The sequence below is a fragment of the Aythya ferina genome (genome assembly GCF_964211825.1).
Source record: "Aythya ferina genome assembly, chromosome: 4".
NCBI classification, from domain to species: Eukaryota; Metazoa; Chordata; class Aves; order Anseriformes; family Anatidae; genus Aythya; species Aythya ferina.
This window is the reverse complement of record NC_140300.1, coordinates 34,769,274-34,795,710: the sequence shown is the minus strand read 5'-3', so window position 1 is coordinate 34,795,710 and position 26,437 is coordinate 34,769,274. Positions and strand designations below refer to the sequence as shown.

General features: G+C 39.9%; 1 long non-coding RNA gene across 2 annotated transcripts; it reads left to right on the top strand.

Moving 5' to 3' along the window:
• Positions 1 to 24,572, top strand: LOC311436650. Of its 2 annotated transcripts, XR_014692999.1 has the most exons (4): positions 1 to 114; positions 12,869 to 12,959; positions 20,323 to 20,486; positions 22,897 to 24,572. It is a non-coding gene; the product is annotated as an uncharacterized lncRNA (long non-coding RNA). The 2 variants fall into 2 exon arrangements; XR_014692998.1 differs by lacking the exon at positions 20,323 to 20,486.
• Positions 24,573 to 26,437: the final 1,865 nt, after the last annotated feature.

Below are 26,437 nucleotides of genomic sequence, written 5' to 3'. Positions count from 1 at the left end.
AGAAGACATAAAAAAGGTGGAAAGTGTTTGCTTCTCTTCTTCCACCCATTCCTTGAGGGATCAGATGCTGCCTTCTTCTGTTGTCTCCCAGTACTGCTTAATGAAACACATCAGGTACCTGTTTCAGCCTCTTTATTTGCCTAGGAAAAAGTAAAAGAAAACCTCACTCCTTTCTTATAGGTTTAAAGGTCCTGATTTTACATTTAAATCATTTCCAGTCTAGTTGATTTACATTACTGTGTGAAGACTGGGTGCTATACACCATTTACCATCCTTGAAACTAAAATACATGCTACTTTTGAGCCATCAAAACACAAAAAGATATCAGTGACTTTTGGGGGGACCCAGTCCAGCTCTCATTAAAATCAATGGGAATTTTCCAGTCAATTTTGATGGGAGGTGGATCAGACCTCCCAGAGTGTAAAAATTACAATTTTCATGGTTGGATGTTTCCAACATAGCAGATTTGATTCAGCTTTTGAAAATGATACAGTCCTGGACTGCAAATATGAAATTACTATGTAGATAGTCAGATAAGAGACTCTGAAGCTTAAACAAAAGATCTCTTCAGACTTTTTTTGTGCATTTCAAGCAAAATAACGAAATAAGCCACCAAGTGCAGTATTTGCTAGAGTGTTTCAGGGAAAATAACTTTTTTTGTTATAGCTAATGAGTCAAACCAGATGACACTGCTAATTAAAAATGAACATTGATCTTAACTGCCATGAGCTGGATGACTTTTAGGCCTCCTTCTGAATGGATCAAAACATTTCTATCCCAGTGGACACAAAGCAGACATATCCTGAAGAGGGTCAGTCTATCCCTGCTCCATCACCCTTGAAGGGGACAGAGCTTGTCTCCAGCAGTAAAATGATATCTTCTTCTCCCCGGGTTTGGAAGGAGCTACAGCTCCAGGCTGGGCTTCCCCAAGAAGGTGGCTCTGCCCCATATGGGGCAAAGGGCAGATGCTGCTTCCCAGTGTGCCAGGACTGTAGCTCCTTTCTTTGGTCTTCTTATTCTCCCTATTCTCCCCCTCCTTAGGGGCACCCAGGTATTTCTCATTTGATCTTGTCCATTTTCCCAAACATGTAAGCTGTCCGAGAGGTGTTTAGGCCACCTGAGAGCACATGTGGCCCTTTGGTTCAGCTGCATTCCAGCAAGGCAAGGAAATAGCTGTGACTGAGGAGAGGATTTGGGGGATGGGATATGAAGGAGAACATCCAGTGGCTTGTTCCAAACCTGATTAGAATTTCTTAACAAAAGATAAAAGTTCCTTAATAATTCCTCAAGGTTAAGAGGTTCACGTTTTACTCCCATGTGCTCTGACCTTCCCTAATTGGCATGCTGTTGGTATTTCATGTCTGAAATATGAATAAGCTATTCATTATCATCATAGCCATTATTCTTCTGCAAGCCACCAGAAAGAAAAAGTTGCTTCTTTTCATAGGAGACAAGGTCAATCTACTCTATCAGTTGACTAAACCTGAATAATGTATAAACTGTTTTTCACAGCAGGCTTTGTCAGCTGAGCAGGTGATAAGAAACGCATATCCATAACGATGGCCAGCCAGAAAAGATAATCTGCTATTTAGAAATATTTTTACTGTGATGTATTTGCTACCTCTGCTACAGTATCATCTGAATGAGTGGGCCTTTGCAGATAGAAACCTGACTCTATTATCTTTTTACTTCAGTTCTTTCTCTTTAACAGAGTGGGAGTTATGATGCAGGATATCCCTGACACTGAAGATTGAAGAACAGGGATTCTGCAGCAGGAAATATTTCTTGTGTTTGGTGGCTGGTATCAGAAATATCTGCATTCAGTATCTACTTTTGTTAAGCCTGGGGAAGCGTGTATGGAGAAGTAACAGCTTTCATTAGGCCACCTAAAACAGTTGAAAAAATAGGTGAAGGTCTGGGCATGGGAGTCTTTCTGGAGGTTAGAAGACAAGACCCAATTTTGCTGATATTTCTTTTCGGACCTGTGGAAGTCTTTGTGTGCCAAAAAGCTTCTCTGATTTCTCCAGCTGCGTCATTTCACTCAAAATGCTCTCATCTCTCCTTTCAAACCTTGCTTTAATATACCCTTAGGGTATCACGACACAACATTACTGCTAATTATATTAACTCACCTCATATAATGAGAATTAATGAGAATGCTGCCATACTGAGGACAGGTCAATAGTACAGCAAAGCACTAAAGGCATTCTTAGCATTTCTCATCCTTTTTTTGGTCGTTGTTACTTCTATTTAATTCATCAACTTCATCATAGGACATACATGGAACACAAACACATAAATCACTTTCTCTTTCCAGTGATAAAGTTTTGTGCTTCTGGATCTATTCTAGGAGATGGATTCCATGTCAAATAGTCATCACTGTTTGTCTATGTCTTTAGTTTGAAAAGTAAAGTGAAAATTGTACATTCTTCAGTCATGCTTGCTTCTCCAGATGTACCCTTCATCCAGAATTTGTTAATATCTGTTTCAAAGAGTTTCAACTTTGGAGATATATTAAAATATTTCAGATTTAATATATTAAAAGCATATTTAACATATAAAGATTTCTTTCTTCCTGTTTTCTCTGCATTGCCCTAAAACGTAAATACAAGTTTAAACTTGTTGATTTTGTCAGAGATTTATTATCATAAAGCCCCCTCTACCTATGAAAGTGACTCTACCTATGAAAGTCTGCTACTACTGCATTTGCTTGTGCCCTGGTTATCTCTGTATTTATCCCTCTAGGGCTGAGTTTAAGGTCAGCTGAAGGTAAAGTCCTTGAAGGTCATACAACTATAAGTCTGCTTTGAGGATTTGTTTAAATCTTCCCTGAAATTCCATTGTTATCCATGGTCTTATCCCATGGCTTATGCATGGTCTAAGTGCTACCCTAAAAGGAATCATTTCACAAGTGCTGTGTAAATGAAAAACAACTAATTCCTGTCTGTATGAATGATAACAATGAATCAGAAATATACTTTAAATGCTTCAGGTCAGACTTGCTAACTCTCTGCTTAATAAGTTTCTCACAATGAGTCATTCATTTTTAGAAGAGGGAAGGCTATGTGACATGGCAAAATGATAAAAGAAGCATGTTTCCACAGTCTGCAGGACTTACTCATTTTAGATGATTGCCATATTTATAGCTAAATTGATGAAAAAAAAAAATCTGAAAGCATGATCTTTCTGGAACATTTGTGGTGAAGGAGATGGGGCAACCAGTTGGAAGTTATGGCCAAAAATAAGGTTGAACCAGTTCCTCAAGTCTTGCCTAGAAAGTTTTTATAAAAATGGTGCTGTTTTCTGTGGTTCTAATATCTATGCCTATGAAATCTTGAATTTCTTTCAGTGACAACTAGAAATTAAGATCCTTCACTTTGCTGATAAGTCAGGTGACATTATTTAAGCAGTGAGGTCAAAGAATTTACATTGGACATATTTGAAGTAAAATGTTGTTATCCATCACTTTTGGTATTGGGACACTTCTTCCTAAGCATATTATTAGAATGTTAAGATCACAGTTTAATGCCATAATTTAGTTTTAAGAAGTAGAGTAAAATAAATTACTATTTTTTTCTCAGATCAAAAGGAAACTGGAAAAATATTATTAAATCTCTCTGAAAAACTTTAAGAAAAATGATTTTTATTTTGTCTGTAGAAGAGCAAGTTACTCAGGCAGTTCTTGTAAGGGTGTGTATTGAGACATTTGTGGGAAATATGTTTTATGATTGTATGAGCCATGTATACGTAGGCTAAGCAGGATAAGACAGAAGTTACATCAGGTACTTCCAGGGTCTGAGCTCATACATCCTGGTCAAGAAACTTGTAAATGCCCTTGTTTCTTTCACAGCTTGTATTTCTGAGGGTTTCTGCCACACAAACCAAATGTCCTGGACAGGAGGAAGACAGAGCTCTTCTCAGAGCCTTGATGGAGTTAGAAGTTTCACATGGCAGTTTTACTCCAGAACTTGGCAAAAATTTTTGGTTTTCTATTTTTCACAAAAAAAAAAAAAAAAAAAAAAAAAAAAAGCATGTATTTTCTTAGGGTTATCACCTTTATCTCATTAGTTAGTAATATTTTAAATGAAAAACGGTATTATGACCAGCTTTAAATTGAGCTGCACCTAAAGTATTACAGAATCACAGAATCACAGAATTTTCTAGGTTGGAAGAGACCTCAAGGTCATCGAGTCCAACCTCCAACCTAACGCTAACAGCCCTCCACTAAACCATATCCCTAAGCTCTACATCTAAGCGTCTTTTGAAGACTTCCAGGGATGGTGACTCCACCACTTCCCTGGGCAGCCTGTTCCAATGCCTCACAACCCTTTCTGTAAAGAAGTTCTTCCTAACATCTAACCTAAAACTCCCCTGGCTCAACTTAAGCCCATTCCCCCTCGTCCTGTCACCAGGCACGTGGGAGAACAGGCCAACCCCCACCTCGCTACAGCCTCCCTTGAGGTACCTAAAAAGAGCGATAAGGTCGCCCCTGAGCCTCCTCTTCTCCAGGCTGAACAAGCCCAGCTCCCTCAGCCGCTCCTCGTAGGACTTGTTCTCCAGGCCCCTCCCCAGCTTCGTCGCCCTTCTCTGCACCCGCTCAAGCACCTCGATGTCCTTCTTGTAGCGAGGGGCCCAAAACTGAACACAGTACTCGAGGTGCGGCCTCACCAGAGCTGAGTACAGGGGGACGATCACCTCCCTAGCCCTGCTGGTCACGCTGTTCCTAATACAAGCCAGGATGCCGTTGGCCTTCTTGGCCACCTGAGCACACTGCTGGCTCATATTCAGCCGACTGTCCACCATCACTCCCAGGTCCTTCTCTGCCTGGCAGCTTTCCAACCATTCCTCTCCCAGCCTGTAGCTCTGCTTGGGGTTATTGCACCCCAGGTGCAGGACCCGGCACTTGGCCTTGTTAAACTTCATGCAGTTGACCTCAGCCCATCGGTCCAGCCTATCCAGATCCTCCTGCAGAGCTTTCCTACCCTCAAGCAGATCGACACACGCACCTAACTTGGTGTCATCTGCGAACTTACTGAGGGTGCACTCGATGCCCTCGTCCAGATCATCGATGAAGATATTAAAGAGGACCGGCCCCAGCACCGAGCCCTGGGGGACGCCACTAGTGACTGGCCTCCAACTGGATTTGGATTTATTGCTCTCTCCTAAATCTTTTACCTGCTACAAGAAGAACAAGTTGCAGTGCTCACTGAACAGGTTAAAAAAAAAAAATGGAACAAATGTTCTGCAACACAACAGTTCACCTGTAGTAACAAATAACAATAATAACAATAACACCAGAATGTATAAAATAGGGAACAAAAAACTAAGCACATTCTTTCCTCTGTGTGGAACGTTTCCTATTCTTCCATTCATTGATAGTACAGATAGATACACAACTGTAAAGATGCAAAGAGTGCTTTAGTCATTGTCAGGACTATTAAAGAAATCTTCAGTGACTTGAAGTGAATCAACAGTTTCTTGAGAAGATATCAGCCTATGCAATACACTTATTTCTATTTAGTAAATGCTTGAATGATTTCTGAACCTAGAGAAATCCAAGCATGATAAGGAGAGCAGATGTTGCTGTGTCTAGTGCTCAAAGCTCTAATTGCCAGCTGGCATGCTTTTCTTAATCCACTTGAGATATCAAATTGCTAAACTGAAACATAGAGTTAATCTGAGCTCCAGGAATACCGGGTGTGTAGCTCATCACTCCTTGTAGAGTGAAATGCTAACTGTAGGTGTTATTCCTCACTATCTGTGGAACACCACTAGTTTGAATGCTTGTTAATCAGAAAATCCAAACCTAAATTCAGGAATGACTATATCTTTTTTAAATAGTGCTGCTGCAGACAGCTCTCAAGATTGTTGCCAGATGTAAAATCTCCTAGACGTTAATGGCAGCAGCAGTCTTCCTTTTACAGTGAGGACAGAGGCTGAAGTTTTTTGGTCTACCAACAGTGTTGTACAAAACAAATCTGTAAGCCAGCATCTCCAGCAGTTTGCTATGGGTGAAAAAATGGCATTTTTGAGTAGGAGTTCTGAGAAAAAAAAAAAAAAAAATCTTATTACTGTTACAAATTACAGGATACAAGCAAAATCCAGCAATCTTTCTCAGATGAAAAGATCTATGTCATGTGGAACTCATTCTGGAGCCTCCCCAAAACAGGACAATGATCCTCCTCTACTGTGAAATTTAGTTGAAGCTAAGATGTAGGCACTGAGACTAACACTTTTTAACTGAGGGCAACCACCAGCAAAGGCACTCTGGGCAAGGAGGATACCATCCTGAGAATTTCTTATAGGTGCACAGAACAGCTTTGCCACAGAAGATGAACTGACTGACATCCTAAAAGCAAAGGGAACATTTATTATTTTTAAACTGAACACAGGTGCAAAGATGCCAGCATGGTGCCACAGAAAGTTATAAGAGCCCAGAGAGAAAGGGGAGCACAGAATGCAGCTGATTCATACTGGGAGGAAATCTCTGCCTGCTCTCCAGTAGGAGGTGAGGAGAGGATGTGGATCAACCTTTGCTGGAAGATGAAACAGAGTATATCCACTCAAAGGCTGCACCCTTTAATTTATGTCTAATTCATTGAACAGCTAGAAGTGGAAGCTTTTCTGTATGATCTAGCTTTGAAGTTGGTCCTGCTTTGAATTTGTGGTTGGACTAGATGACCTCCAGAGTTCCCTGCCAACCTATTTTTTTTCCTATGAATTTGTACTTAACTACATGTAGATTTTTCTTTTTTTTTGGTCAAATGTTTTTCCTCTTTCAATACACCCATAAAGTTCTGCCTGAAGCCCTCAGAAAGAGAGCAGTCATTTTTGCACAGCCAGCATCCCCCAGGAGAAAGGCTGCTGAGTGTGTTAAGTTTGCTACCTGAAATACGTCAGAAATGGATAGACAAGTTTTTTCTTGTGCAATTGCAGCTGCTATAAGTAATTATTTGGTTTGTGAGAGAAAAAATAAAGTCACCACAAGCAAACTTAGAGAAATTTTGCATGGAGTTAAAATAGAGTTTATTCTGACTAAATTGATACAGACAGAAACAAGCTACTTGGGAGAGGTGGGACAAGTCGAGCCCAATAAAAAAACTGATATCCCCACCCAGCCTACTTCCAGAAACAAGGAAAGGGAGTTAAAATTAGTTATAATGGTGAATCGTGAGAAATGTGTGACTGATCTAGCTGCTTGTGCCGTGAGCTAGTGACACCCTGCAGTCTGGTCCCTCAGCTGGGCAGATGTGGGACCTGGCTGAAGACACTGCAGCTTCCCTCCAAGCACTGGTCTGTGGTTTAAACTCTCCAGAATCTGGACATCAGAAAGGTTTTAGGCTTTCAGAACTGACAACTAGCCAATACAGTTCAGAAAGGCCACTGATATATAGAAGATCTGTGCTGAACAAACTTGTCTTTAAATATCTTGCTTTAACGTGCTCCTAGTCCTGAAAATACGTACACGGGGCTATTTTTGTTTCTTTTTCACTATAATACAAACCTGAGGATGGTATTTGTACAAAACCTAAGCATAGAAAATTTTGTTGAAAAAGTTTAAATAAATGTCATTCTGAATAGCAAATAAATAAAAGCAAAAAGCAAACAAAGCAGTCTGACCATAGGTGAGATGTGAGCAAAAATTGTGAGAGCCATTGCTGAGGGTAAAAGCCTGAACAAAACAGCTAAGGCTTTTAGCACAAGGTTACCAAGCCAGCTTGTTCCTAACATCTATTATGAATTGATGGCAGAAGTTTTATTATGACAAATGATTTTCTTAGAGACACTAGATAATGATCTGTAATCTTGAACAAAACATAATGTGGAGAAGGGCATGCAAAAATGCTGTAAATATCTGTGTTCCAGTATATAAATACTTATAAGATGGAAAAAATGTAGCTCAATATATCATCCTATGCGCAGGTGTATTATAACACTGCATTCTTCATGAAACAACAGAAATACACTGTCACCACCTCAGCCTATATATTTATACTATAAAAAAGTAGTAGTAAAACATGTATAAAGGTAAATTGGAGCTGTTCTGCACATCTTCAAAGGAGGCTAGTAGCAACTTAAATTAATTTTGCAGAAACAGACATTTCATGACAGCCGCATTTCTCAGGTCCAGCAGGAAATTTTTATTCAAAGAAAGCAGCAAAATATCCCAGGTAGCTAATAAGGCCTGCAGACTACCTTAAATCAGGTAGAAAAGTGCCCTGGGTTGTGTCCCCTGACTTGATTGTGAGTGAAACAAGGCGGCTATTCTGGGGTGACCTGCCTTGAGAAGAGGTCTGTCTTGGGCTGGTCCCAGTCATCTGCTAAAATTCATGTTTATTCAAAAAGCATGTGGAAAACCCTGCTGATCTCTTCCTCAGCTTTTCAGTGACTACTCCATTGGTTAGGTTATGGGCTTTCTCTTTCTCACCTATCATATATTTAACCATTCACACAAAGTGTAAGAACCCCAGCAAGAGGCAAAGACTAAAAGCAAGTGGGCCAGCAATTAGAGGGCTCATCTGGAATGGCAGATGGTAGCTTGCTCTTTCTTTCCCCAGGAATATCTAATCATTTATTAAATGCAGTGTTGGCAGTAGCTTGGGCTGTAAGGGTTTGTGATCTGGACATAAGCATTCATAAGTCATTACACATTTTCATATTTCTAATATTAAAATAATGTACAACCTCAGCTCTATTTCATATCAGTCTTTTTATCCTCTTGCATAACTGGTTCTGTAGGAGGTAATCTTGCAGCTAGCCATAGCACTATATGTAAACACATAGACACGCACCCACAAGCATGTATGTCTTCAGAGAGCTCAGTCCCTCTCTACAGAACATTTATCTTACTTAACCAGGAGATAATTGATTACTTCTGTTGCTTTTTTCACAGAAACCAGGACATTCATTAAGCAGTAGTCTGGGTGTATAATCTTCAGGAAATAGCTGGTTATGCGTTTATGGATGATGATCCTGGCATGTCACATTACTATGTGAAGTAGCCTGTTTATCATTATACCTTATAGCATTTCATCCTTTCTTTGTTTTTTTTTTTTTTTTTTTTTTTTTTTTTTCTTTTTTCTTTTTTCTTTATTTTAGTTTGTTAAAAAAATAAAAAAAAATGTTGATTGAGAAAACTTAACTTATCCTCTAAAGTGAAATTCAACATCCTGTGCAAATATTGTATTGATCTGAAAACTCCTTTTACAGCATTCTATTCTTTGGCACTACATATTATTCCTGTTTCACTGCATATGTATTTCCTTATGTATGGCAGTAAATAATTTGGGGTGAATTTCTCTCATTTGATTGCCCATGACCAGGAAGACGTGTTTTCTTCTTTATGTGGATCTCTTTAACACCAGCAGATGCTGCAGTCAGGAGCACACTGTGTATCTCTCAGTAACTGAGATCTGCAGTGGTTGGTATTTCCCACGGGGTATGTGGGAAATGCATTGTTTTTCACTTTCTGAAAGTGTTGTGTTCTCTTTTTTGTAACTTCTTTTAAAATTATTTTTGACAGAGTAATACAGAAAAGGGGATGACAATTAAAGTTTACAAAAAGAAGTAATAGAAAAGGAATCATCCTAACAGAGAAATTGTGGCAGTCCCAATAATTCTCTGGTTTCCTGCAGGGTACACGGCAGGAAAAGTGAAACGCTTGATGGGGGAGAATAAAAGAGTTTGTCTTGGCACAGCCGAACTCCATGAATCACCTTTTTGAAGGAAAAGAAGCTGAAACTTTAACTTTCAGTGCATTTAACAATGCAAGTGACAGATTCTTGTACTGCATGTGAAAAATGAACTGGGGACATTAAAATACCATTACCTCTTTGATTTCCTCCACCTGCTGCTCCACATGAAGCCTGTTCTAGACAGCCAGTGACTGACTGCATTTCAGGAAACACAGCTTCGCTTTCCTCCTACTCTGATCTCTGGGAGTGTTTATTATCAGCTTACATTTTTTGGAGCACCTTTTGTGGGAGTGGTATCTTTTCTCTGGACTGAAACCAAACCCTCTTTCTTCTGTGATTTTTCCTTTCTGCAGTGGCCTCCACATACTTTGCCCTTCCTACCCACTGCAAAGGTCCTCAGAGTCTCATTCTTGGTCTCATTCTTTATTACTTTATTCTCCAGAGTAACTTTACTCTGGGTTTTACACAAGGATACTGTGTCAATGTGGATACATTATATGCCTCCCTCAGCTCACTTTGGTAACCACGTTCATTTATCAGACTGTCTTGGTTCTTTCACCCGTAGCATCACCATGACTTCCTACTCTTCAATATTTCAATTACAAAATCACCTAGCTAGGTAAAATTATACAAATGCCTGCAAGTCCCAGCCTGGGCTCTGACAGCAGTTCAAGTTTGGTGAGACTGCTCCTCAGGTCTTTAACTTGAGCTAAAGTCTGTATGATAAGTTATATAAACAATACCTTTGGCAGTTCCTTGCTTTCTCGTGAGGCAATATCTCAAAAGTCAGATGTGTGAGTGATTTGCAAGGTGTAGACAAAAACTGAGGTTCAGTGGCACAGTGTGTGATGCCAGGGCAACTCGAAGAAGTGGAAAGACTGGTCAGCCCCCCTGAGCCCCAAAACATAGTCAGAGGAGTTTCAGAAAATGATGTCTCACAAACCTGCACATTGTCTAGAACAAAGTGCAAAACAAGGTAGTTAAGAAACCAAGATAATGAAAAGAAAACCAGATAACTCACATTTAATCAGACTATGGCTGACTTTTCTGATACCAATTCAGAGCTGAACCATTGAAGTGGGTTTTTGTTTGTTTGTTTTTATTTAATTTCTTCTCATTTTATGGAAAGCTTCACAAAATGGGGTTCATTAGCAAGAGCAAAACTTTGCAGTACTTCCTGGTGAGTTTTTGAAATCACAAGCAATTTCAAAAACAGGGTTAAACTCCGCTGTCACTCCAGTTCATGGCTGAAGAATACACTGGAGATTCAGCCCATTGGTCTTAGAGCCTACAATTTTGGTGAACCAATATGAATTAGGTATTCCTGGAATGACTGTAGTCGCAGATGAAATGCTTTTATGTTGTGTTTGCAGTGTAAATATTTAAAAAATAAAACATTCAATGTTTCCAACCCCTTTTGCTGAAGAAGCACGAACACAGAAAGGGCACAGAAGTACGTGGATCAAAGAAGATACTTTTATTCAGATATTTCACATTACATGCATGCTTCTCAGCCCTGAGTATTAGATGGGGGACATTTTCTGTCTGCTGGATTTTTTTTTTTTCAGAATTTCATATATTCTCCTACTTTGTCTTTCAAAAGCATCATGTGAAAAAATATGAGAGAGGTAGAAAGAGAGCTGGAAAACCAGTGAATCAGTCCCCTGGTGATTAAAGCAGGCTTTTATCTAAGACAGGATGCCCAGTTTGATGTTCACCTTTCACACCAGGCACAGCAAGGATGGAAAGCTATCTGGAGGGTCAGACACAACTCTGAAAGATTGTTTATCAGCTTTTCTTTCCACTGTGCTGATCATTTCTGTGCTTCTTTTTCCACTGCTAACAAAACTCCTTGATATTGTAAAGCATTTCAGTGAAACCCTATTAGATTAAGGAAACAGGGACTGATTCTTCACAGGGTCTGGTAATTTTTCCCCAGAAATAGCAGTGTTTAATGACAGAAACATAATTATTTTGTACATGATGTAGCAATGTTGTTTATATACAAGCAACATCAGTGCTCATTCTCCCTCCCATATCTGATGCAGTTTTCTCCCTCTGGCAAATGTGAGGCATGAGGTTATACTCCTAGCTTAATGAGGTAAATTATTGCACAATCCTGGAAACTTCAATTGCAGCAGGGCCCTTGGGATCATCCACATGAGGCATACTGGGTATGCAGAAAACTCTGCGGCATCTCACAGTGCAGTGAAGGACTGATGCGTGGTAGATCCACGCTACAGCTCCTGAGACACACATAAGATCTGGGTGAAGCTTGCTCGAAGTTGGTTAGGCTCTCACAGGAAATCTGCTACTTTCTGCAGAAGAAATCTCATGGAGTCTCTCTACACTACAGCCTCAGTATTCCTTCCTATATCCTGAAAGCTGTGTGAGAGCCATGTGTAACATTTATAGCCAACGCTCACTTGGGATTAGCATGTGTTACCTCAGGGACTGTTGATTATAGTATTGTATTTCTTTTTCTGTTGTCCCAAGGGGAATTCTCTATTTAAATCGGTGTGTCATTGGGTTGTTTTCTTTTAATTGTTTGCATATTCTGATGATCAAAAGTAGTTTTCAAATGAATTTCAATTCAGCAGTGGTTGGAAAGAGTCTATGGTTATGAAATAATTCATTACAGAGCTGAATTCTTAACTGTCCTTGCACTCATCTATATGCCTTCCAACATAGCCTTCAGCCAAGTTTTGGGAGGTAGAAATCTTGTGAGCAAGAGGTCTGGTGGGATGAGTAATGAATTTGGAGGAAGAATAATTTAAAATTAGACCAGTTTTGAGGCAAGTGAGGTAGGAAAAGGCTGGGACTTAACCAACCCTTGTTACTTCAGGGCCTGCTAGCTCTGCCCTTTGACAAGCACTACATGGAAGGTGGGTGACCTGTCATCCCACACAGGAACACAATCAGGGAACAGGATTACAGGGGCAGGCCCAGGGCTTGTTAAGGACTGATGTCTTCAAAGATGAGGACAGCGAAGAGAAATGCATGAGCTCTGGAAACCTCTGCAAGCTTGGGAATAATAAAAGTCCATAGATCTATCTGGGTTTGTCAAGAGATGTCAAGTTTTGGCATGCGGAGGGCAGTTATGAAAATCCTGACCCATCATTTCTTTGGCTACATTCCCTTTGACCTTAATGGGATCATGATTTCATTCCTAGATTTTATGGTGAGGAGGAAGCAGCAACGAGGACGACTGTTCCCCATCTGCAGGCCATCATCTCTTTATAATGGCTTCATTCATCTTTCTACGTAAGTCATTTGGTTTGTGCATTTCTTAATATTCCTAGGATTTGGGGAAGGAGTTGGCAGAGACAAAAGGGGTTCCAAACTCCCATACGAGAATTCATATTCCGTAAAGAACAAGTCTTATGAGAAGCTGTTGGATGAGTTTGACCTTTCACACTGTAACATCTTTAATTCAGATCCTGTGCAAGATTTAGCTGCTGGTGCTTCAACAACCTAAGCCTTTTCCATTTATTCTAGTTCAGTTTAAGTTAGCATTTAGTATCTTTCTTGAGTTATCCTATGTCTGTTACTGTACATTTTACAATAGATGAGCAAAAATAACATCCATGTTTACAGTGGACTAAGAAGCTATTATTTCAAGCCTGTAAGCTGTTTAAAGTGTGACTGCTCCCTGTATGTTAACTTATTTTTGAAAATAATTGAATAATCTTGTATTATTAATTGATATTGACACAACAGACAATAGATTTTGCTTGCTGCTTTCTGTCATACACATATCACTCAGGCAATCTTGATCCCACTAAGAATAAATTCTAAAGTGTGCTGTAAACACTGTTAAAATCCCTTCATGAAGTGAGGTCTCTTTACAACGTTGTGATGATGGGCTTGTTTGTCATTCTGCATCACCTCGCAGGGTTCACTAATATGGCACGCTCATAGTACTCCCTCTTTACATTTTTTTTTTAATAACACAACATTCAGCCATGTGTTTGGAGAAATAATAATACCTAGAGCCACTGGGGATGGCCATAATCCAGCCGACAGCCCAAGCATTTTGGAGCTGCGGCTTGGAGCGGTGTTGATATTGCTGACCGCTGTGATGGACTATTCCCATTAGAGGCCACTGCAGCTGGATGCAATTTAAAGAAGCCCTGGGGGGTGCTCTAAGCTTACAGCCCTTGCTATTCTTGAGGATAAGGAAAGCAAAAAGGTGGTTTGAAGCCTTATGTTTCTCAGCTGTCCCTCTTTCCCCTGGCACTCCCCAGCATGCCAGGCACACACTCCTCAACTGACAAGCCAAGGTTTGACACAGCCAAGAATTTGGCTAAGCATGGGAAAAAAAACAATGGATTTGAACTTAATATATGCTGAGTAAAATGTCCAGATTCCCTACAGCCGTATCTCTTGTTACTAAAACAGAGTGTGCAAAAGCCATGTGGTTATCCATGAGCCCAGGGAAAGGCAGTCATACAAAACTGACATTATTGTTTAATAGTGGGTACAAATGACTAAGCAGGAGGAAATTGTGTTAAAACAGAACAGCCTTATTTAGTTTAACATAAAAGCAGACCAGCATTAGACATGGCTAAATCAGAAATTTTCAAAGCACCAAAAACTCCATAAAAGAGATGGGACTTGCATTAGGGGCTGCTACTAGCTTAAAGTTTGGTGCACTCTTTTGCCTTTTGTATGCCAACAGACTCAGCTGTTGAAAAATATCTGCTAGTATGAAATGCTGAAGACCAAGTCTTAAACCCCTTGCATTACAGAGCAGAGGTGTAAGACCATCTCCCAGTGTACCTGCCTATGACATACTCCTTTTAAAACTCTTTGGCTTGAGTTTTTATTATTCCTGTAGTTATTGGCAATTTTAAATTATATGGGAGAATGGTTAGGAGAAGCACAAAACTTTGACAAGTTAGGCTTGGCTTAGGCCATAATTTAAAGCTTTCATAATTAACAACCTCATCCTCTTCGGTTGTAGTTATAAATAAAAATAAACAGGGTAGAAGGATACTTCCTTTGATAAAACAGTCTCAACCTATATATACATATTTTCAAATACTATATTCCAGATTAAAGTTTCATATTATGTTTGTAACCCCACTTGCAAAATTCTTGTCCTATCTTTAAAGCTAGTGTAGGAGGAGAGAAAAGGAAAATAGGTTTTTCTTTGAAGATTTGCTAACATTGCTACATTAATGATAGGCACTTCTGAAATATTTGACAAGGTTGTGCAGTGTGGATGGATTATTAGCACCACATGGAGAACTGGAGTGCTTCAGGGAAACTCTTGTGATAATCCTTCTCTTCAAACAAGGCTGATGTATTCAAACCAGCCTACAGAAAAAAAAAAAAATAGCAATCATACAGACAGATATATAAGCAACTAAGTAGCCAGGCAATAAATAAAAAATAATAAAAAAAATAATAATAATAATAAAAAAACCTGCTACAATCTGCAGTGATAGAAGCCCCTGAATGTATCCCCAAAGCTGTCAGTCAGCCCCATCACTTGGACAGCCATTCAAGATCTTGTTGTCTTATTCAAGAGTCCCCATCAACCTTTTGTTTGCTTTTGGTTTTTCTCTTTCGTATAACTTCTCCCGTATATCCGCTCCCCTTGATTCAGCTTTCTGGACTTTATTAGGATTTCTTTCTTGCTTATAACCTCACCATCCTTCTCAGCTGGGACTTCTCCAGCACCTTTCTGCAGATCCTTCTGCTGAGGTCTGTTCCTCCACAGCAGCTGCTGTTGCTTGCATATCAATTCACTCTCAAATCTGTACTTGGGCATCATTGGCCAGCCGTCAACAGTCAGGTAGCTCTGTCCTCTGGTCCCAGTACCATCAGTGGCGCTACCTCTGTGAAGAACATGCAAGTGCTAAACTCAGCAAAAATGATGTTGAGCAAAACCCAGGCTATTGCAGTAAGAAAACTCTAAGTTTGCTTGTGTGGCAGCACTGGAAGAAAGAAGCCACCAGAGAAGCAGGAATCATTATTCTTCCCCAAACCCTTCAAGAACAATTTATGCCTTAAGATCTATGGCAGATATTCTGTCACGAGAAGAGAAATGGTCTGTGCATTCAACAGATAATACACATTGGACAGGGAGCTCACCAGCATGCAGCCAAGATATTTTGTACAGAAATGAGCCTAAAATATTCATGGAGGTATAATTCTTGCTTTTTCATCCAAGTTGACACACGATGTTGACCATATTCAATCAAGGCAGAAGTGAAATTAATAGATGCTATTTTTTTCTAAATGTCTGATACTATACACTTCATATTACATTACAGAAATTCTCTTATTCCATAGTGATTGCAAATATAAATATTTATGCTTCTGGGATTCTAGTTTTTTTCCTTCTCTAGTCCTGAAAGTAATATCAAAGAATCTCTGAGAAGGGTTATTAATCCACTAAATTAATGAACTTTCCAATTCCCAAGTCATTCTGGAAAAATGTTGCAACATACTGAATAAACAGTAAGGTGTAATCTTCCAAATATGCAGTGTTGTTGTTCTCTTACTGCGTTGTTGTTTTTTTTTTTTTTTTTTTTTTTTTTTTTTTTTTTTTTTTCCCTATCAGGTTTTCTCCCCCTGTTGAGCTCTGAGGTCTGAATAATATAGAGTTTAGAGTCATTGTTGCTGGTAAACTCCAGATAATTGGACGTTGTTCACTGGAGAAAAACTGCAAAAGACAAGAACTACTTTCTAAGTATCTTTTGACCTGTATTTGGTCAACAAGTACTCCCAGGAGATAAGCAGAATGCCTTAAAATATATACAGACCTATAGAGCTATCTGAAGAAATGCATATAGCAGTAAATATAAATTAACTTAAACCATTTCTTTTGACATATATACAGATTTGGCTTGTTATACATCTACCCATAGGAAGTAATGGAAATGATGAGGTTATCTATCACCCAACACTCATGCTTTGCAAATTTACAAATGTGTACTAAGGTGATGTCAAGCTTTGACCAAGTTTCAACTGAATAGATGCCAATTAATGGTTTTGAGTAGAAGCCATATAAAACTTGATGGCTTGAACTGAATTTGGAGGGTCACCAAAAGCATAACAATATCTAAACCAGTAATAATTTAACTGAAGCCAATGAAGTTCCACCCATGTAAGGCAGAGAACTGAAATCCGACCAAAGGTTGGTAAATGTCTACAGGCTAAAAAGAAGAAAAAGAGGCACAGCCCTTCTCTTTCCATGGGCCAACATAGCAAAGCCTGTGTAGCTGTACTTAATGCTTTCACCTGTCAACATGTTCCTCGCTTATTCCTCATTTCCATTCATTTCTACTTCTTTATAGGAGTTTATGGAAATGTCAGGATGTGTTCTTACAGGAAGGCTGGTGTCACCTCCACATTTCCTGAGGGATATTTTTAATAAAAAAGTCTTCTGGTCCACTCTGAATAATTCTGTTCTTTTTGTCTATCTTCTGGAAGACAGAGAGGTGACTGGAAAGAAAGCTTTTACCTCTAGCTTACAGCTTCTAATTCAGCTCAGCTCAGTAGTAAGTAAACACTCGGTAGTAATGTGACAGCCCATGTCAACCAAGTTAGCAGCATGCATGAAGCATTTGTATAGAAAAAAAAAAATTACTTTATGGAAATAATTGTCAAAAAATGCATCTAGATGACAAACACTTTCTGGGGAAAATAGATGTTTATTTTGGAAGTAACATCTGAGTGTATTTAAAAGTGAAAGCTCTCAGTATATAACATAAAAATATAAACACAGTAAGATAATGCTTAAGAGTGGAGGAACAATTTTATAATCAAATCTGAACACCCAATTCATTGTGTCAAGCAACTTGCTTTGAACCTTAGTAATGCTGGTAAAACAAGTGTCAGATAAAAAACATTTTGGAAGACTGCATAACAAAGACCCTACAAACAGCAATGAAAAGGCACGCAACAAACTTTAGACTTATGTATAATCTCTCCTACTATAATTTAACTCTGTTACTTCCTGTCTTTGCTCCTCGTTCTTCACAGAGCAAGCATGACTCTGTGGTTAATATTACAGGATCATAGAATTCCAGACTGCTATAGGTGTCATATATATGTTATATATAATATATATTATATATTTTGCCAAATGCAAATATATATATGTCCATGTCTGCATTTGGCAAAATATAATTGCACTCCAGATATTTATCTTTTGCTGTGTTTTGATTGTTTAATGTTATTCTAAGCTAAAACTTTCCCACCACTCAAAACAATCCAGCTTTGCATTTTTATTGGCTGCTATTTGAATAAATTACTATTGAAAAAAATCATTTGAAAGATTATGTGATTCTTTTTCAGAGCTCCGTGGGCCAGAGATTTTTATTTTTCATTTTTGGAAGCATTCACTTAATTTATTGGTTGTGAAACTTCTAGGCTAGAGACAGAAGAAAATAAATCCTTCACTCTCTCCCTGAAACATGTGCAGTGTGCCCTCTGGACCACCCTCAGCCGCAGCCCTTCAGTAGCAAGCATGAAGCTTGCACTTCCTCTGTCTTTTCAAGGTCATTTCTTTAAGGTAGGAGGGTAAGAGCAAAAGTGATTCCCAGGTACTGGTTGGACTGGAAAGAGCTAAGAAGACTACTGGACACTGAGTGTCCTACCTATCTGCCTAGGTGGTGTTGGTGGTCACAGGGCAGGAGGTGCTGTCACCTTTGTCTTCTCAATGCAAGTTCAGATACACTTCCTGCTAACACCCCATCTTGCAACCCTCCCCTTCTTGTTCAAGGGTATGTGCTACCTGAGAAAAGCAGAAGCTCCATATTCCATGTCAGCTGTAAGCAATGGGACTTCTCATAGAGACCCAGCCTGAAACACCACTGGTTTATTTTTGTTTCACAGGTGGTGCACCACAGGCCAGGCCAGGCTCAGCTGGATGCCCTTGGCCCTCCCTGGGCAGGAGGAAATGCCAGCCTGGAGGTAGCAGCACTCACTGCTGCAGGGCTTTCCTCAGCTCTAGCAAAAGTTGCTCTGACAAAGCCTACAGCTGCTGTTTCTTCTACATGAAGGGCTAAGGCTGTGATCAAAGTTCAAACAAGCTTGCTTTAAAACCACATCCCTACCTGGTTCCCCCCTTCCCCAGGAAAAAATGACCCTCCTTTCAGTGCACAAGACAGTGGAAGGGCCACAGGAAGCCCTGAGGTCTTCAGTGTACTCTGCTGCCATTTGGGTTTGAGAAACCCCTTGCTGTTTTTGCTGCCTGTCACCGTGGTGAGCTAGCACACACAGTGTTAGCCTGGTCTAATGTCTTCCCCAGCAGTGAAGGAAAATGAAACCAAATACAGGGTGAATAAGTCCTTTGCACCAAGGCCACACTTCCAACAAAGGACAAACAGAACCTTTCCATGTTTGTCATCCATGCAGTAGCATGGTTCAACTCAGGGAATGAGTTGAACACTTTGAATTTGGCCTGGGAAATTTTGTATTGGCTTCTGTCAGCTCTGAGCTTGGCATTTTGATCTTGGGCATCAGTGGTCTGAGAAACAATTTTCCTTGTAACTGAAAAAAAAGAAAGAAACTGAATGGGCACCTAGCATATGGTCATCTTTTTTATGAGCAAGAGAAAAGAAGGCAGAAAGACAGACTAGTGACAGTTCAAGAACATACAACAAGCTAACTTTTCACAGACTTTCATCCTGACCTGTTTGCTGTGTTAAATCCCCCTCTGCTCTGCTGTGAGCTGTTAATACTCCAAACACTGTTAGAAGGATATCTGGATCCCTGTTGAAGTAGATAAGAGCTAAACATGTGGGGCTCCATGCAGTGGTGGAAGCTTGAAGGAAAAGAAAAATGAGAGAAGAAAAACGAACTAAATATTTTAAGTTAGCAAAAGGAAAGAATAGCAACTTTTTGCCTATTGAGTTGTATATCAGTACAGACTCCTTTCCTCAGGGAAGGAAATGTTGAATGAGAAAGCAATGAGGTATAGCTTTAATCAGCTATTTTATGCTAACAGCGCCTAATCTGAGATGAACATTAGTAAGGGTTTGGCACCCTTCTCAGGTACCTGAGGCACCAGGCTAAGCAACGTGCCTGAACCATGTAAGAGCAGCCTGCTGGCATATTCTTGTTTATTATTCTCTAAAGAAAAGATCACAGACAGAAGAAGAGAGGGGAAAAGGAGAGTTTCTTGGGTACATCAAGCAGAGGATTTGCTGCAGAACTGCTCCAGTTTATGTGAGCACTCCACCCCAGTTTGAAGTGAGAATCAGAGCCTGTGCCTGCTCATTTTGCAGGTTTACGTTCTGATGAGACATGGGGCGATGACTGACACCACTCTGCCAGTCCCAGCACGCGGGGCAGGGAACATGCCCAGCACTCTCCTCTGGCATGCACAGACTTTCCCAGCAGTTTCTACCTGTCTCGCTAGAAAAAAAAAAAAAAAAAAAAAAAAAGCATAGTAAGGAGCTCTAGGCTGCTCTATCATATGTGAGCATACATCTAAATGTATGTAGAGGCTGTATGTGTAACAGCCTCTAAAAAGCTGTAAAGGTGGCCCTCAAATGCAGTTAATTAACTAAACAAAATACTGTTTATTTGTTTGTGCAAAATATATTTGTAAACTGCAATAGTTTCAACCAAAACCATCAGTACTGTTATTCATATCTGAGCACAGGAAACAGCTCAAGTCAAGGGGAAGGGGAAAGTGTAATGTGAGAGGAGTGGACTCACAGCCAGAAGCATCAGAACCGCTACTGGGAAAGGGCTTGAAGATGTTCCCATCGGTCTCTTCACACTGTTCTCAGTGCTTCTCACTGAAAGTGGAGCCATGACACTCAGGTAAAGTATTGATCAGTGATTGACTTCAGCTGGCTGTGAAACCTTTTTTACCATTAGTACATGAGCAGCAGTATTGACAAAAACAAAAAAAAACAAAAACAAAAAAAGGAGATGCAGAAGTGTCCTACTTAAGAAGCTACATTAACTTAAAATTCAAAGTTAAAAGCTGTTGTCTCAAAGCCTCTTAGTTCTCTAATGGGATGAATGGACCAAACTTCAGGAGTAGTTCTTGTTTGTGGCTATGACAGTAGTTGTAGTTTCCTGTCTGAAGATTAAGTTTGCTAAAAAAACAAAAAACATGAAAGCACCATACCTCCATGCATTTAGTCAGTAGATGTTATAGACCTAATATATCTCAAAAGAGATGACAGCAGTGAATAGATGAGAAAGGAGTTCCTATTGGATGCACAGTTTCTAAACATAGCTCAGAAGAGAACTTTAAAGTCTGCCAAACTCAATTTAGGAGAGCCCCAGAGCATGTCCATACCTGTATACGCTGTGTATGTGCCCCATGACAGATTCCACGGCTGGGATGAGAAATGCGTGCCCAAATAGCATGCCTGCTGTTAAATCTGCAGAGCTGAGGCTCCAATATAACCTGCAGCATTACCCAGATACAGAACCATTCCCTGATTGCATGTACTGTCAGTTCCATGCCCAGATTCATTATTTCAGTCCAAAAGCTGTCATGGAGGGTCCCTTAAGTAAAACTGAATGGCTTACAGCAGTGCTCTACTGACCTGGCTAGGGATTAATTGCTTTCTGCATTTAACGTAAGCACATTCATTTCACCACAGTGAAGTCAAAGCAATGTTGAAAAGTTACATTGGAGGCACAGTAACCAGAGGCAAGGTTACTCTAACTCATACACACAGGAGACATTGAAGGCCCTGGAAGACTTTGACAGGAATTGTCTGCATTAATAGGCTTTTTAAGTTCATTAAGTTAATTTGGGCACCTTTTGCCTTATGTCGAGGGGAAAAAAAGTCACTGTTAAATTGTTTCAAGCTATTTTGGACACTACATGAATCATTCCAGATTAAAAAGCAATCTGGTTTAACATGAACTCTCCCATCTTCCTCAGTCTGTGCAACTGATGTGTTAAAATTATTTGCTTGTAGTACATTTACACTGCTGCACAGAACAATGGCATCTGATGTTGTGCCTATGTTGTGCAGATGAATCACACAAGTAGTGTCCCTCTTCCAAAAAAAAAAAAAAGTGTGAATTGATAAATTGCTGGGATCTCTAAAGTATTCATGGTCTTCTGCAGGTTTGAATCAAAAGTAACCCCACAGAGCTTAACACATTACCTGCAGAACACAATCAGTATGCAATATAGGTGGATAGCTGACAGACAGTGTGTTGAAATTGAGCATTCTGGTCCATAACACATTTAAAACACCTTTCCTCTGTTAGCAAAGCTGATGCACATGAAGATGGGGTGACCTATGTATGGACACATTTAATGGCTTCACAAAACTAGTGCTGTTTTTAACTTGGATCCTTTTTGATTCCCATTCTGAACACTGTTTGCTGATCTTGTGCTGCTCTGAAACCTCTAAATGACTTTGAGGCTGTAATGTGTTGATGACAGCCATTTGCTGGGTTGAATTTAAATTTACTTTGTCCCACACCATTTAAGCTACAACAGACACTGACAGCCAGCAGTCACGGAGAGAAAATGGGAATGGTTCAAAATCATTTCTCCCATAAAGAGAACATTTGAGGGAGAAGAACTCATCAAGACGAAATGTTATGTTCAGGGCAATGTAAATTAAATATGGTGTTGACGTGCTGGTTGGGGGTAAGGAAAAAATAGTAGACTACTTTTGTAACAACATTTATTGTTCCTGAAATGAGGCAGAAAGGTGCCGTAGCATGCAAGTGTGATAACTGCAAGAAAGGTATTGTCTTTTTGGTGCATTGTTCTTTCTTTTCCACTGCCTGACAGATGCTGAGCAGTTATTCACTCTAATGCAAAAAAAAAAAGGGCTTGACCCTGGCAGGAAGAGGGACATTTGGCTTAAAGTAACAGAATTGTTGAGTAATTGATGTTGGTAGGGATTTCTGCACATCTATTGGACCAACCCCCTGCTCAAAGCAGGGCTTGCTTGGGAGTTCAGTCAGGTCACTCAAGACCTGTCTAGAGGAGTCTCTAAAGTCTGCATGGATGGACATCCCACATCCTCTCTGGATGACCCCTTCCAGTGCTCAAGCACCACAACTAGGAAAATTGTTCTTCTGGCATCCAGCTGGAATTGCCTTTGATCACCATGACCATTGCTTCTCCCCCTTAATAGTGCCCACTTGAGAAAAGACTAGCTTCATCATTCCTATAAATCCCCCATTAGGAAACTGAAGGCAGTAAATAGAACCCCTTGTAACCTTTTTGTTTGTTTGTTTCCAGGCTGAATTAATCCACATCCCCTTCCCATACGGTTGCTGCAATCAACATCTGATTAGGAAGGTGCACACATTAAAGAAAGCCAGGATCAGACCCCAGGCATAGCTTACCCCACTGTTGCAGACAGATCATACTGGCTACTGGTGTTAAAGTGATTTGTCAGTCGCTGAATCAACAGGGATCAGACTTTCCCTATACAATTATGGACTAAGAATATAAGTTCCCACCCACAGGAAACCCAAACTGAAGTCAACGTTTGCTATGACAAAAAAATATTTAAACATGATCCTTGATATTAAATTGAGTGTTCAGTTGTCACCCGCTATTGAGAACGGAGTTCATCAGATACAAATCTACTTTTTCAGAAACAGACAGAAGTGAAGTCTTTGGGAATTTTTGAAATAACATCTTCACTTGGCTGTAAATTATCTCTCACAAAAATGAGCTATTAATTACTTTTTCCTAATAGCAATTTCATTCTGTAAAGTGAACAACATTGCCATTTTGCATAACAGACCTTTCAGGAAAACCACAAATGATAAAATTTTGCCCCACATCATCATCTGACTCCCCAGCACCAATACCTCAGTGCCAGACAGGATGGAGAGAAAGGATAAGGCTGTAAGCTGGCTTTGCACTTGGTTGTCCTTCAAACTATAGCTGGGCTGCTTTAATTTTGTCAGAAACACTAGCCCCCAGGATGAAAATATGACTGAGGCTGACTGGATTGCACAGAAGTTTCAGCCACCTCTCTTTTCCTGCCTCCACCTTTCTGCACAGAGGACAGGCTTGGTGCGGGGGCTGGCTCAGAGCCCCCAGCGGATTCCTGTGTCGTGGAGGGAATGTCAGGGAGCTAGCCCTGGAGAGCTCTCAAGGGGGCTTTGTGCCACTCAAGTGTGCAGAGTAGGTTTAATGCAGCCAAGGAACAGGCTAGATACATGCTCGCTCAGACTTAAGCATTTGCTTTTAGTATAAACATCATCTCACAGCTAGGAGAATGCTTGGCTTTTATTTTAAAGGGAGGTAGCAAGGACTCTCCCAAAGCTCCCTTTGTTCTAGCACATAAGAATTTATAACACAGCGCATTAAAACATGTATATGAGGACACTCGGAATAGAACTACACTGCAGAATAGAATAGAATAGAAAGGTCTCTGCACTCTCTAATACATCATGCAAGTGAAGCTAGCAGAAGCTCATTAACATCACCACGAACGTAACTGCCTGCCCATCTCCTCCCTGTAGCAAAGCCAGCTATGTGCACTCACTGGCCTTGCCTTGCTGTGCAGGCAGCATGGTTCAGCCACCCTTCCACTTACACAACATCATTTGTTTGGGAATTGTCCAAACGATGGCTTCAAGTCTCTGCCCTCTGCCCCCACCACCCAAGCTGACCCACAGAATCAAAAAGTTGAAGAGAGTAAGAGAGGGATGTGGACTGCCTGGTGAGATGCTGACTGTTAGGCTCTATTCCTAGATGTTCTGTGGCTTTACTATGTGTATTCACTGTTAACCTTCAATGTGGGCTTATTATAGAGAAACTGGATGTCTTGAGGACTATATTTGGAATTGCTGAAGCAAGAAAATTCTAAAATTGCAATTGCAGCCTACTGAAACATTGAATTTTCACTCTGTAATTAAAATCTCTTATATAAACTTGAGCTTCTTCAGCATTCAGAATATTTTTCCTGTCTCTGCTTAATGTTTATACATTCAGTGTCTGTGGAAGATTAATACAATTTTCTTTCCTAAGACTACCCCCATTTGAACTGCAGTATGCTTTTTTCCAGTGTCTGTGTCCCCAGGATGGTTTTGATCTCTCCATCTCCAGCTGATATAAATTTTCTGTAATGCATGGGATTAGGGAATTTATATATATTAAGGAGTTTATATATATGCATATATGTATCTAAAGTATGTGGTTTTATATATAAATTTATATTTATACATATATCTACATATGTATATAATTTTCAATACATTTATAAATAATATGAGAACTACCTGGACAATAGAGAAACAATCTGTTTGTTGTTTTTTTTTTTTGTTGTTGTTGTTTTTTTTTTTTTTTTAATTGTTGTTGTTGTTTGTTGTTTTGTTTCCAAGAATGGAATTGTGTTTGCAGTAAGTTTACTTCCTATGTGCAACTGCAATGGCTTCTGCAACAAAGAAATGACATTCTTGGCCAACAGTGATGCCACAATGGTGACTCACATCTATTTATATTCAATCTTGTCTTCTGCCATCGGTGTCAGACCTTAGGTTGCCCTTTCCTCTCTTCTTTCAGCTTGCTTCAGTGCTGATTATTCCACAAATGGCAATGTGAAGCTGTGTGTAGTACGATAGCAGACCGAATTAAAGGTCTTAATGAACTGCATATGATGCTAAGGGGTTCCTTCATGCTGCAGCATGAAGGAAAATCTCTAGCAGATCAATTAGAAAAAAATCTTTATTAGAAAAAAAAAAATATAGGAATAGTATTTTGAAGCAGGAAAGGAAAGATAGAAGAGGGGAATATGTGACTTTAGGCTTTAGTCTGAAAAGGCAAAATGAAATATTCAAGTCATTTTGCCGACTTCTGCAGCTGTAGATTAGGGATGTACATTGAGGCCACGCAGCCCGCTTCTGGCTGAAGTAGCAAAGACAAGACATTGGTTCTAAATATATTATTTTCTAGCAGTAATGCAAACACACAAAACACAAGAGTTGTGAAACAAGAGCTGCAGAAAGACTATAAAGGTACTGAGAAATGCAAAATAGTACATCCTCTGTCTATTTTTTGATCTGCTCTGGTTTTACAGCATCCCTAACATGAAGAAAGCTGATAACCTGCAACAGTTCTGCCACAGCACACATCTGTCGATGGGCAGTGTATTCCCTTACAAAATGGTTTCAGAGAAACAGAATTTTAGCGAGGCTTGCAGCATGTATTTTATCACTCCAATTTTGCTTGCAGTACAGTCAATGCTATCAAACTGACTTTTAAAAATCACTCATTTGCATATATTTCATACATCCTTTCTGGTGACTCTTGGATGTTTTTCTGTGCACTGTAAGACTCAGGAAGCTAAGACAGCATGGCATTCAGTTTATTTATCTGTCACTAAATGGCACTGTGGTATTTATGGGAGTTTCTGGAGGTCGTACTGGGAAACACTTGTCTCCAAGAATTACCACTCTGCTGGACTCTGACTGCTCAGGAGAGACACAGGGATGTGAAAATGTCCATGGTGCATGACCTGCGGCACAAGATGACAATGCCACCTGACGAGGTCAGATGATCCTGCCACCCTCTTGGATGGGACTGCCAGCACTGCTGGCACATCCAATTTCAAACTTGAGGGCTAGGAGTACTTGTGTAGATCAGCTGGAAAATCATTCTCTGGTGACCTTGGTGCTGGAAAAGCTTAACTGCATGGATTTGCAAACAAAGCAAATTAGATTCATTTCTACTTAAACCAAAGCTCAATTTACTAATGCTTATTCTTGGCCTGGAAGAACAAAATGACTCTTTTACCAGAGAAAAACACCAGTGTGATTGTTTT